Below are 12,657 nucleotides of genomic sequence, written 5' to 3'. Positions count from 1 at the left end.
GCTGGATCACTCTGCCGTAGCTGTGGTCCCGGCGACTCCCTAGTCCCTGGCATCGCCTTCCACTCGCAGCAGTGCAGCACACAGATGTTTTTGCTTGCCTGGACCAACCCAGGCCAGTGGTGACATGAGCTACTGCTACACAGACAATGTCGCAGGCTCGCCGCTCACAACAGTCACAACTAGCACAATGAGAGCACAGAGATGATTAGGGTGTGCCTGGGCACACACGCCGTGGGCACGCTTATGCCTCACATTATGTTACTCACATTTACAGCACCAAATCCCCATAGATAAAATAAGATATACAGCAGTCATGTCCTTCGTGTCTTATTAAAACTGTCCTGTAGCTGGCCAATTTTACACTGTTGTATCCTCTGCAGTGTCTTAATTCTTGTGGTAAAGCCCTAGCTCTGTGCTCTCTGTTACTTGCATATCGTGGTCCTCACATTTGTGTCTGCTAAAAACTACCTGAAAAAAAAAAAAAAAAAAAAAACTTTTCTCAAACTAAAATAAATTAGGTTGGGGTGTAACTGCTGTGTGTATGCCAAGCTAATTGCAGTAGAAAAAAAAAACAAATACGTGATACACGGTATGCTGTTAATGAGACCGCCTGTAAAAATCATACTGTCCTGTAACACGTACTTCAAAGTACAGCTTTCCGTGTTTAGAACAGTCTGACAGCATTTAGGGGGCTCATCGAGATTTGGCCGGTCACAGCGTGATCCCTCTTGGGATGCCGGCGGAATCTCTCCTTGCCCCTCCCATCTTTTGTCCGAGGGTCGGACGGATTTTCCATAAGTATAAGAGTTATAACTGCTTACTAAGATCCTGTTACTATGTTTGATTTGAGCTAGATCCCTATTTAATGTTATCAGGCATTTTTGGATCATTTTGTTTTTCTTTTCATTATTGCATATTGTTTGTATCCTTTTTGAAAACTAATAAAACATTTTGAAAGAACAGTCTGACAGCAAAATGACATTTCAAAGGAAAAAAAGTCATTTAAAACTACTCGCGGCTATTAATGCATTGCCGGTCCGACAATACACATAGAAGTTCATTGAAAAAAAAGGCATGCAAATTCCCCACAGGGAAACCCCGAACCAAAATTTAAAAAAAAAACGGCGTGGGGTCCCCCTATAAATCCATACCAGACCCTTATCTGAGCACGCAACCTGGCAGGCCGCAGGAAAAGAGGGGGGGATGAGAGAGCGCCCCCCCTCCTGAACCATACCAGGCCACATGCCCTCAACATTGGGAGGGTGCTTTGGGGTAGCCCCCCAAAACACCTTGTCCCCATCTTGATGAGGACAAGGGCCTCATCCCCACAACCCTGGCCGGTGGTTGTGGGGGTCTGTGGGCAGGGGGCTTATCGGAATCTGTAAGCCCCCTTTAACAAGGGGACCCCCAGATCCCGGCCCTCCCCCTGTGTGAAATGGTAAGGGTGTACTTTCCTACCATTTCACTAAAAAACTGTCAAAAATGTTAAAAATGACAAGAGACAGTTTTTGACAATTCCTTTATTTAAATGCTTCTTCTTTCTTCTATCTTCTATCTTCCTTCGGTTTCTTCCTCCATCTTCTTCTTCTTCTTCTGGTTCTTCTGGTTCTTCCTCCGGTGTTCTCGTCCGGCATCTTCCTCCTCGGCGTCTTCTTCCCTTCTTCTCCTCAGGCCGCTCCGCATCCATGATGGCATGGAGGGAGGCTCCCGCTCTTCTCTTCATCTTCTTCTCTTCATCTTCTCTTCAGGCAGCTCCGCATCCATGATGGCATGGAGGGAGGCTCCCGCTGTGTGACGCTTCTCCTCTTCTGACGGTTCTTAAATAACGGGGGCTTGACGGGACTTCCCTGTGGCGTCACAGGGAATGCCACAGGGAAGTCCCGTCAAGTCCCCGTGCGTCAGAGGGGGGCGGGGTCACCGGGTGGCCCCCCCATTATTTAAGAACCGTCAGAAGGGGAGAAGCTTCACATCATGGATGCGGAGCGGCCCCAAAAGAATATGAAGAGAAGAAGATGAGAGAAGAAGATGAAGAGAAGAGCGGGAGCCTCCCTCCATGCCATCATGGATGTGGAGCGGCCTGAGGAGAAGAAGGGAAGAAGACGCCGATGCCGCAGAGGAAGATGCCGGACGAGAACACCAGAGGAAGAACCAGACGAAGCAGAAGAAGAAGAAGATGGAGGAAGAAACCGAAGGAAGATAGAAGAAAGAAGAAGCATTTAAATAAAGGTATGGTCAAAAACTTTCTCTTATCATTTTTAACATTTTTGACAGTTTTTTTGTGAAATGGTAGGGGTACTTTTGTACCACCTTACCATTTCACACAGGGGGGGAGGGCCGAGATATGGGGGTCCCCTTGTTAAAGGGGGCTTCCAGATTCTGATAAGCCCACGCCCGTAGACCCCCACAACCACCGGCCAGGGTTGTGGGGATGAGGCCCTTGTCCTCATCAACATGGGGACAAGGTGTTTTGGGGGGCTACCCCAAAGCACCCTCCCAATATTGAGGGCATGTGGCCTGGTACGGTTCAAGAAGGGGGAGGTGCTCTCTCGCCCCCCCTCTTTTCCTGCGGCCTGCCAGGTTGTGTTCGGATAAGGGTCTGGTATGGATTTTTGGGGGGACCCCACGCCTTTTTATTTTTAAATTTTGGCACGGGGTTCCCCTTAAAATCCATACTAGACCTGAAGGGTCTGGTATAGATTTTGAGGGGGACACCATGCCATTTTTTTTTGTTCGGAGTTCCCCTTAATATCCATACCAGACCTGAAGGGCCTAGTATGGAATTTAGGGGGACCCCCACGTCATTTTTTTTAAATTTTGGTTCGGGGTTCCCCTGTGGGGAATTCCCATGCCATTTTTATCAATGAACTTTTATGTGTATTGTCGGACCGGCAAGTCATTAATAGCCGCGAGTAGTTTAAATGACTTTTTTTCCTTTGAAATGTCATTTTGCTGTCAGACTGTTCTAAACACAGAAAACATGCGCCCCTTTACAAGCATACTATAGACACCCCCCAGGTATGAAATTTAAAGGGATATTACACTTTTATTGTTTCACTTTAAGCATTATTAAAATCACTGCTCCTGAAAAAACGGCCGTTTTTAAAAGTTTTTTTGCATTGATACATGTCCCCTGGGGCAGGACCCGGGTCCCCAAACCCTTTTTACGACAATACCATGCAAATTAGCCTTTAAAATGAGCACTTTTGATTTCGAACGTTCGAGTCCCATAGACGTCAATGGGGTTCTAACGTTCATGCAAATTTTCGGTCCGTTCGCAGGTTCTGGTGCGAACCAAACTGGGGGCTGTTCGGCTCAACCCTACGTACAGGATATTGCTGCCTAATCTATGTTTATTTGATCCCACATGCATGTAAACAGTACTACGTAGATATGTAAAAGTTCTTTTTTTGCATTGATCCATGTCCCCTGGGGCAGGACCCAGGTCCCCAAACACTTTTTATGACAATACCATGAATATAAGCCTTTAAAATTAGCGCTTTTGATTCCTCCCATAGACTTTTAAAGGGTGTTCTGCGGCATTCGAATTTGCTGCGAACACCCCAAATTGTTCGCTGTTCAGCGAACTTGGGAACAGCCAATGTTCGAGTCAAACATGAGTTCGACTCGAACTTGAAGCTCATCCCTAATCACCTAAAATATTTTTTTTTGCAAATAGAGGCCCTACTGGAGCTCCATGCTAAAAGTGATCCCCCCAGGAGGCTGCCACGGGATACATTCGGCCCAGGAGCTGGAGGGATAGAGCCGACAGAAAACCACTGGGGGAACATGCGAGGGACAGACATGACTCAGTAGTGACAGTAGTGTCCACTGATGTGTCTCAGCATTCGGGATAGACCACTGCAATGTAAATATAAATATACATATCTAAGTATTCTCATGAATCCTGTTGTAGCAGGCTGTAAAGCAGTAATTGATAATCTCCATGTAATGCAAAGCATGGTCAACTATAATATGAATGTAAATATACATATCTACAGTAAATGTTGTCACAAGTCCTGCCAAAACAAACTATGTAATAGTATTGAGTAAATCTACATATTTTGCAGAGCCTATACAACTGCAGTGTAAATGTAAATAGAGGTATTTTCATGAATCCTTTAATAGCAGACTGTGAAATGATGTTTAAACCAACACATTATGCAGAGCAATCCTACAATTAGTGGGCATAGTGAAAGGGAAGTACTGTGAATTACAAAAAAATGCTTGATAATGGCGAGAAAAAAAAAAAAAACGAGCAAAAACAACAGAAAATGGTGCCAATGCAAAGCCTATGGCAAGCATAACCTAAGTGCTGGTTGTGAGCATGTGCATGAGATTTTCCCGAAACAAATGGGATATGTGTTGCTTACCAATAACTATGTCCTCCATGTGTAGGATAGAGTGGCAAAATCAAAAGAAAGAAACCCCCATATCTATTAAATGGGACAGTAGCCAACCAGCCAGTAGTGCACTGGACTGTACATAGTTACATAGTAGGTGAGGTTGAAAAAAGACACAAGTCCATCAAGTCCAACCTATGTGTGATTATGTGTCAGTATTACATTGTATATCCCTGTATGTTGCGGTCATTCAGGTGCTTATCTAATAGTCTCTTGAAGCTATCGATGCTTCCCACTGAGACCACCGCCTGTGGAAGGGAATTCCACATCCTTGCCGCTCTTACAGTAAAGAACCATCTACGTAGTTTAAGGTTAAACCTCTTTTCTTCTAATTTTAATGAGTGGCCACGAGTCTTGTTAAACTCTCTTCTGCAAAAAAGTTTTATTTCTATTGTGGGGTCACCAGTACGGTATTTGTATATTGAAATCATATCCCCTCTCAAGCGTCTCTTCTCCAGAGAGAATAAGTTCAGTGCTCGCAACCTTTCCTCATAACTAAGACCCTCCAGACCCTTTATTAGCTTTGTTGTCCTTCTTTGTACTCGCTCCATTTCCAGTACATCCTTCCTGAGGACTGGTGCCCAGAACTGGACAGCATACTTTAGGTGCGGCCGGACCAGAGTCTTGTAGAGTGGGAGAATTATCGTTTTATCTCTGGAGTTGATCTGTAATAGACATATAATAGACTGTAATAGACATAACTGAAGCAGAATGGACAGAAGACACCGGACTGTAGCGTAATGAATTGAAGTGTATTGGAACTGACAAAAGCAGACATAATTTGAATGAAGCAGGCAGTGGCAGGCTGAATGTAGCACTAAGAGCAAGTCAGACTGACAGGTAGGGCAGGCTGACTGGCAACAGGGGCTTGGGCGCACAGGGACTGGTGGACACTAACAATGCTCAAGCAGTAACAGTGTGTCCTTTTCTAAAATTGATTTTTTTGCCTTGTGATGCATTACGTGATATGGCCAGTACATCCCAGAAAACTGTGGTTACCTTGGTTATTCATAGAAGACTCTAGCTAAAATGCTGGTTGCTTAACTTCTACCTTAAACGGTAAATGTGTGTGCAATCTGCCTGGAAGACATAAAAGAATAGGAGAGGTGGAGAGAGTACTCGCCTTCTCTAGACCTGCAGTGTAAGCCTCCACTGTGGAAAAGCACCTGTTCCTTTTGTGCACATAGATGTTCCTTTAGTATGGTGGGGGGGGGGGACACTAAGTCCTTCAAGTCTTCCAACAAGCTCTTCTCAGTATAAAGTACAAGGTAGGAAGATAGCTGTTGCCCATTGCAGGTTTGTGGCTCTGGAACATTTCCAACACCTACCTGGAGGTTTGTAAGCCATTCAGGAAAGTTTCAGGGGGTTTCCTTCAAACCTCACAGTACCCAAACATTTCAGATCTTTCTGTCCTATCCTGGATTTGAAGAAGCCAGGAAAACATTTGCACACACCCAGAAATTCAGCATGCAATTGGTTAATTTAGTGGTGGTCTCTGTTCTCCAGGGACATTTGAGGCACTTATATGCAGCACTTATTAGCACTGATAATCTGCACTGACCGGCACTGATAGGTGGCACTGATATGCAGCACTGATGGGCACTGGGCACTCATAGGAGCCAATATATGGCTCTTCCTGTTTACACTGTGATCAGCTGTGATTGGATACAGCTGATCACGTGGTAAGGAGCCTCTGTCAGAGGCTCTTTACCTCGATCGGAGATGCAGTGTGTCAGACTGAAACACCACACCACTGATCACTGCGCTGTGCAACCCGCGGGCGCGCGCTAGCAGCTTATCCTGCTGGATGTCAAATTATGTTCAGTCAGGATAACTGAACCACTTTCCTCACGTCATATTGCTATATGGCAGGTGGGAAGTGGTTAATAGGGTGGCTCTGTGGGAATGTTTTGTGTGTTTTGAAGTTTTCTTTTTGTGATGCAAAAAAAAAGTAGAACTAATAAGGAAAACGTTTTCATTTAGGATAGAGTAAGGGAGGGTTATAACCCCTGTCAGACTTTTTTTTGTGTTCTGTATCCCATTGGGGAGATTTACCTTCACTTCCTGTCCCTTAGTAAGTGTTACTCACTATAGGTGAAAGGAAATACTTACAAATTAAGGGAATCAATTGGGGCCCCACAGGTCACCAGAATTAGTGTCTCCAATGGAAGTCTTCAACTCTATTACTGTTCTGGTGACAACCAAAAATTCTGAATGTTCTTTTACTTTCACGTTTGATGATCGTAAACAAGAATAATAGGAAGGGTGAAAGAACCTTTAAAAACGTGAATCATCAAATGATATCTTATATTAATTTAACCTTTTGTACTGGAAACCTGTTAACCTTCAATCCAAACAAAGCTAATATGCAAGTCAGAAGGGCTTTCTGAGGAAGTCCGGAGGGATGTAATGCAGGTGGAGCCTGCTGACTGGCAAGTTTTACTGGCAATTTTTGCAAAGTATTGAGGCTTGTTTGAGAATACAGCTGTTGGAGTATTACTTGGGTTAGTAAGTGCATTATATGGTGACAGTGAGCACTATTTTTTTTTGTAGTCTCTATTACCTTACATGTGTGCTCTGCCCCCTGGGAGTGTTATAATGTTAACCCTTTTTTTTCTGTTGTGGTTCATTGCTTCTGAATGCTGCTTCATTTGTAACCCTTGCATATATCAAGTGCCATTAGACCTTCTATAATTTAGAAGTCTAAATATAAGTTGAGCAATTTGATTGGCACAAGGTGAAGGGGATGCAGCTTTGTGGTGCCACATGATACCTTGTAAATTCATGTTGAAGATGATCACTTTGTGGACTTTTGAACATTTTGTAATATAATATGCACCTTGGGAATATTAATGAAGGGTGTACATGGTCCAGTTTGCACATTAGCTTTGCTTGGATTGAAGTTTAACAGTTTTCAAGCACAATATGTTATACACACTATTGTAAGATAGTGTTTTGTTGAAACACATTTTTAAAGGTTCTTGGCACATAACGATGCAAAGGATTGGTTGACACTTTTTTTACTCAATACTGATTTTCTAATAGTCTTGACCTCAATAGGTGTCAGAAGTATTAGAGATTACATACAGGTGCATCTCGTAAAATTAGAATATCATCAAAAAGTTAATTTATTTCAGTAATTTTTTTCAAAAAGTGAAACTCATATATTTTATATAAATGCGTTACACACAGAGGGAAAATTTTCAAGCATTTTTCTTTTAATTTTAATGATTATGGCTTACAGCTAGTGAAAACCCAAAATTCAGTAGCTCAGAAAATTAGAATATTACATAAGACCAATAAAAAAAAGGATTTTTAATACAGAAATGTTTGCTTACTGAAAAGTATGTCCATGTACAGTGTGGTATGCACGCAATACTGGGTCGGGGCTTCTTTTGCATGAATTACTGCATCAATGCGGCGTGGCATGGAGGCCATCAGCCTGTAGCACTGCTGAGGTGTAGGGATGAGCCGAACACCCCCCCGGTTTGGTTCGTACCAGAGCTTGTGAACAGGCAAAAAATTTGTGCGAACACCGTTAAAGTCTATGGGACACGAACGTGAAACATCAAAAGTGCTAATTTTAAAGGCTTATATGCAGGTTATTGCCATAAAAAGTGTTTGGGGACCCGGGTCCTGCCCCAGGGGATATCTATCAATGCAAAAAAAGTTTTAAAAACAGCTGTTTTTTTCAGGAGCAGTGATTTTAATAATGCTTAAAGTGAAACAATAAAAATGAAATATTCCTTTAAATATCGTGCTCGGGGGTGTCCTTAGTATGCCTGTAAAGTAAGTCATCTTTCCCGTGTTTAGAACAGTACCATAGCAAAATTACATTTCAAGGTATAAATGTAATTTAAAACTGCTTGCGACTGTAATGAATTGTCAGATACCAGCAATATAGATAAAAATCATTGAAAAAAATGGCATGGGTCCCCCCCCAAGTCAATTACCAGGCCCTTTGGGTCTGGTATGAATATTAAGGGGAACCCCACACCAAAATGTAAAAAAAAAAAGTGTGGGGGTCCCCCCAAAATCCATACCAGGCCCTTCAGGTCTGGTTTGGATATTAAATGGAACCCTGCACCAAAATGTAAAAAAAAGGGCGTAGGGGTCCCCCCCAAAATCCATACCAGGCCCTTCAGGTCTGGTTTGGATATTAAGGGGAACCCTGCACCAAAATGTAAAAAAAATGGCTTAGGGGTCCCCCCAAAATCCATACCAGATCCTTATTTGGGCATGCAACCTGGCAGGCCACAGGAAAAGGTGGGGGACAAGAGAGGACCCCCCCCCTGAACCGTACCACGCCATATTTTTAAAATTTTGGTGCGGGGTTCCCCTTAAGATTCATACCAGACCCAAAAGGGCCTGGTAATGGACTGGGGGAACCCATGGCCTTTTTTTTTTAAATGATTTTTTATGTATATTGCTGGGACCTGACAATACATTACCGGCACAAGCAGTTTTAAATGAAAATGTTTCCTTTAGAAATATCATTTTGCTGTTGTACTGTTCTAAACATGGAAAAATTGCGCTACTTTACAGGAAGACTAAGAACACCCCCCAGGCAGGATATTTAAAGGAATATTTCATTTTTATTATTTCACTTTAAGCATTATTAAAATCACTGCTCCTGAAAAAACTGCAGTTTTTAAAACTTTTTTTTGCATTGATACATGTCCCCTGGGGCAGGACCCAGGTCCCCATACACTTTTTATGGCAATAACTTGCATATAATGCTTTAAAATTAGCACTTTTGGTTTTTCATGTTAGTGTACCATAGACTTTAACGGCGTTCCACGGCTTTCGAATTTGCTGCAACTGCCGCATATTGTTCGCTGTTCGGCAAACGGGCGAACACCCGATGTTCAAGTCGAACTTGCGTTCGACTTGAACATCTGGCTCATCCCTACTGAGGTGTTATGGAAGCCCAGGTTGCTTTGATAGCGGCCTTCAGCTCATCTGCTTTGTTGAGTCTGGTGTCTCTCATCTTCCACCTTGACAATACCCCACAGATTCTCTATGCCAGTGGTCCCCAACAGCACTAACAGGCCAGGTTTGCAAGATAACTGAAATACATCACAGGTGATATCATTTGCTGATCAGTGATTGCAGTATTCTAGTCAGCATCTCCCCAAGGTAATACATAAAACCTGGCCTGTTAATGGGCCCTGAGGACAGGGTTGATGACCACTGCTCTATGGGGTTTAGGTCAGGCGAGTTTGCTGGCCTAACAAACACAGTGATACCCTGATCATTAAACCAGGTATTGGTGCAGTAACTGGTCAAATGAAGCATAAAAGTTAAGTGTGCAAACTACTCTATAAAACTTGACCTCTAAGAATGCTTCTTTCTAGATGTACAGAGTGCAAAGAGTTTCTAAATGTATTAACTGTGTCAGTTTATGTAACTAGCGCTAAGAGGCAGTGAAGGAATTACCCTTTTCTAAACTAAATCTAAGTTCCATTTTGAGATATAGTGTATACCAGTACTATGCAAATGTTTTAGGCAGATGTGAAAAAATGCTGCAAAATAAGAATGCTTTCAGAAATAAAAGTCTTAATAATTTATTGTTATCAATTAGGAAAATGGGTAGTAAATGAACAGAAGAGAAATCCAAATAAAATCAATATTTGGCATGACTACCCTAATGCCTTCCAAACTGCATTAATTCTGCACTTGTGTGCAAGCTGCACTTGTACACAGTTTTTGAAGGAACTCGACAGGCAGGTTGTTCCAAACATCTTGGAGAACTGTCTTCTGTGCATGTAGGCTGCCTCAACTCCTTCTGTCTCTTCATGTAATCCCAGACAGACTCGATTATGTTGAGATCAGGGCGCAGTGGGGCCAAACCATAACTTCCAGGACTCCTTGTTCTTTATGCTGAAGAGTTGGAGCTTTGGTCAGGTTCCGTGGTGTCCTCAATGCTGAGAAATACAGATATTTATCCATCGTGCCACACCATCAGGGAGGCATGTGTCTGGCCCCAAATGTATTATGCAGCAGGACAACGACCCCAAACATACAGCCAATGTTATTAAGAACTATCTTCAGCATAAAGAAGAACAAGGAGTCCTGAAAGTGATGATTTGGCCCCCACAGAACCCTGACCCCAACATGACCGAGTATGTCTGGGATTAAATGAAGAGACAGAAGGATTTCAGGCAGCCTAAATCCACAGAAGATTTGAGGTTAGTTCTCCAAGATCATAAAATCCATGCAGCACCACCATAAAAAATTCTTTGGAGTGTTAGTGCCTTAAACATACTTGTATATACGTGCAAAAATAAGCACTTGAACAACAGTGTATGATATTGCAAAATAAAGTCCACTTTGCATTTAAAATAAAGTCCACTTTAGAACATAAGCAAATATGTCCATGTGATATCTTCCACAATCAGAAAATAAAACACCACATATTACACATCTTGCCTCCATCTCTATGCCAGATACAAAATTAATTAGGGCTATTAAAAAGTACCTGTGATTGCACATAGGTCTGTGAGTACCTGTGTATTGTCTTGTTGTGTACCTGTGTATTGTCTTGAGTATTAGTGCCAGGAAGCTAGCTGTTAGGTAATTTGGACAGGGTAAAATCCCCAAATCCTCACTAAATTTAATAGGTTAGATGCCCGGCGTGTATGGAGAGGCGACTCTTTGTACATCTTGCCGCATGTATGCGTTCCTTGATCATCTGATCGAGAGCGAATACTGCTGTGCAAAATGTAAGCACATTGTTTCCCTGGAAGCCCAGGTTCTGAATCTGGGGAAGCAACTGTCAGCACTGAGAAGTCCCTCCATACTAAAGGTGAGCCAGGAACGTACACGGCAGGTGCCGGCAGGGGCCAGCACAGAGGCGGGTGGAGACAAAGAGGTGCAGGCACTAGCAAAGAGTAGATGGGTGACAGTCAGGAGGGGTAGAGGGGGAAGTGCCAGAAAGGCCGATCCAGGACTGGAGCATCCCAATAAGTACGCTCCATTGAGTGACATTGGTGAAACCAGTCAGGGACTAGCACTGCTGGAGATGAGGGACTCTCCTAGCTGCCAGGGGAAGAACTCCTCCAGTGAGAGTGGGGGGGGGCAGCAAAGGGAAAGGAAAGACAGATTCTGGTGGTAGGGGACTCAATTCTTAGAAGGACAGAGAGGGCAATCCGTAAGCAAGACCTGAAGCGCCGAACAGTATGTTGTCTACCGGGCGCTCGGGTTCGGCACATCACAGATCTTGTGGACAGATTACTGGGAGGGGCTGGGGAAGACCCGGCTGTCATGGTGCACGTTGGCACCAATGACAAAGTCAGAGGCAGATGGAGTGTCCTAAAGAACGATTTTAGGGACTATAAATACTCAGGAATACTACCGGTACATCGAGCCACATCAGAAAGGCAGAGGGAGATTAGGGAAGTAAACACAAGTGGCTGAAGAGCTGGTGTAATAAGGAGGGGTTTGGGTTCCTGGAGGACTGGGCCGACTTCTCAGTCAGTAACCGGTACTATAGAAGGGACGGACTGCACCTAAATGAGGAGGGTGCAGATCTGCTGGGAATGAAGATGGCCAAAAAGTTAGAGGGGTTTTTAAACTAGGCGATGGGGGGGAGGGTCCAGAGACAGTGATAGCCAGCGCGGAAGATATTCCAGAGGGTAGTATTGGGGGCATTAGTGGTAGGTTAACCAAAGCACAAAAACACAAGGTGAGTATAGTAGCAAGTCCTAGTTGAAATCTTGAAACACCCAATACGAGGACAATATGCGACCGGTCTAAACTATGTGGCATGTTCACCAATGCCAGGAGCATGGCGGACAAGATGGGTGAACTAGAGATACTGTTGTACAAGGAGGATTTGGATTTTGTGGGAATTTCAGAGACCTGGTTCAACAGCTCTCATGATTGGCTGGCAAACATTCAAGGGTATACCCTATACCGCAAGGATAGAGAGGGTAAAAAAGGGGGAGGGGTATGCCTATATATCAAGAATAATGTACAAGTGAATGTGAGAGATGACATCACTGAGGGAGCTAGTGAGGAGGTGGAATCCTTATGGGTAGAGCTCCAAAGGGATGAAGCTAAGGGGAAAATAATACTGGGAGTATGCTATAGGCCCCCTAACCTGAGGGAGGAAGTGGAGATAGATCTCCTATCACAAATTGGATTAGCAGCAAGGATGGGAAGTGTTATCATAATGGGGGATTTTAATTATCCAGACATAGACTGGGCGGAGGGAACCGCGCATTCATTTAAGGCTCGCCAGTTCCTTAATGTC

General features: G+C 43.6%; 1 pseudogene; it reads right to left on the bottom strand.

Annotated features, from left to right (window-relative positions):
- The window catches only part of LOC141146065 (NXPE family member 4-like), a 244,817-nt pseudogene extending 234,465 nt beyond the window's left edge, over nucleotides 1-10,352 (bottom strand).
- Between the last annotated feature and the right edge of the window lie 2,305 nt (nucleotides 10,353-12,657).

This window comes from Aquarana catesbeiana, linkage group LG05, assembly GCF_042186555.1.
Source record: "Aquarana catesbeiana isolate 2022-GZ linkage group LG05, ASM4218655v1, whole genome shotgun sequence".
Lineage (NCBI taxonomy): Eukaryota > Metazoa > Chordata > Amphibia > Anura > Ranidae > Aquarana > Aquarana catesbeiana.
This window is presented reverse-complemented; position numbering and strand designations above follow the sequence as displayed.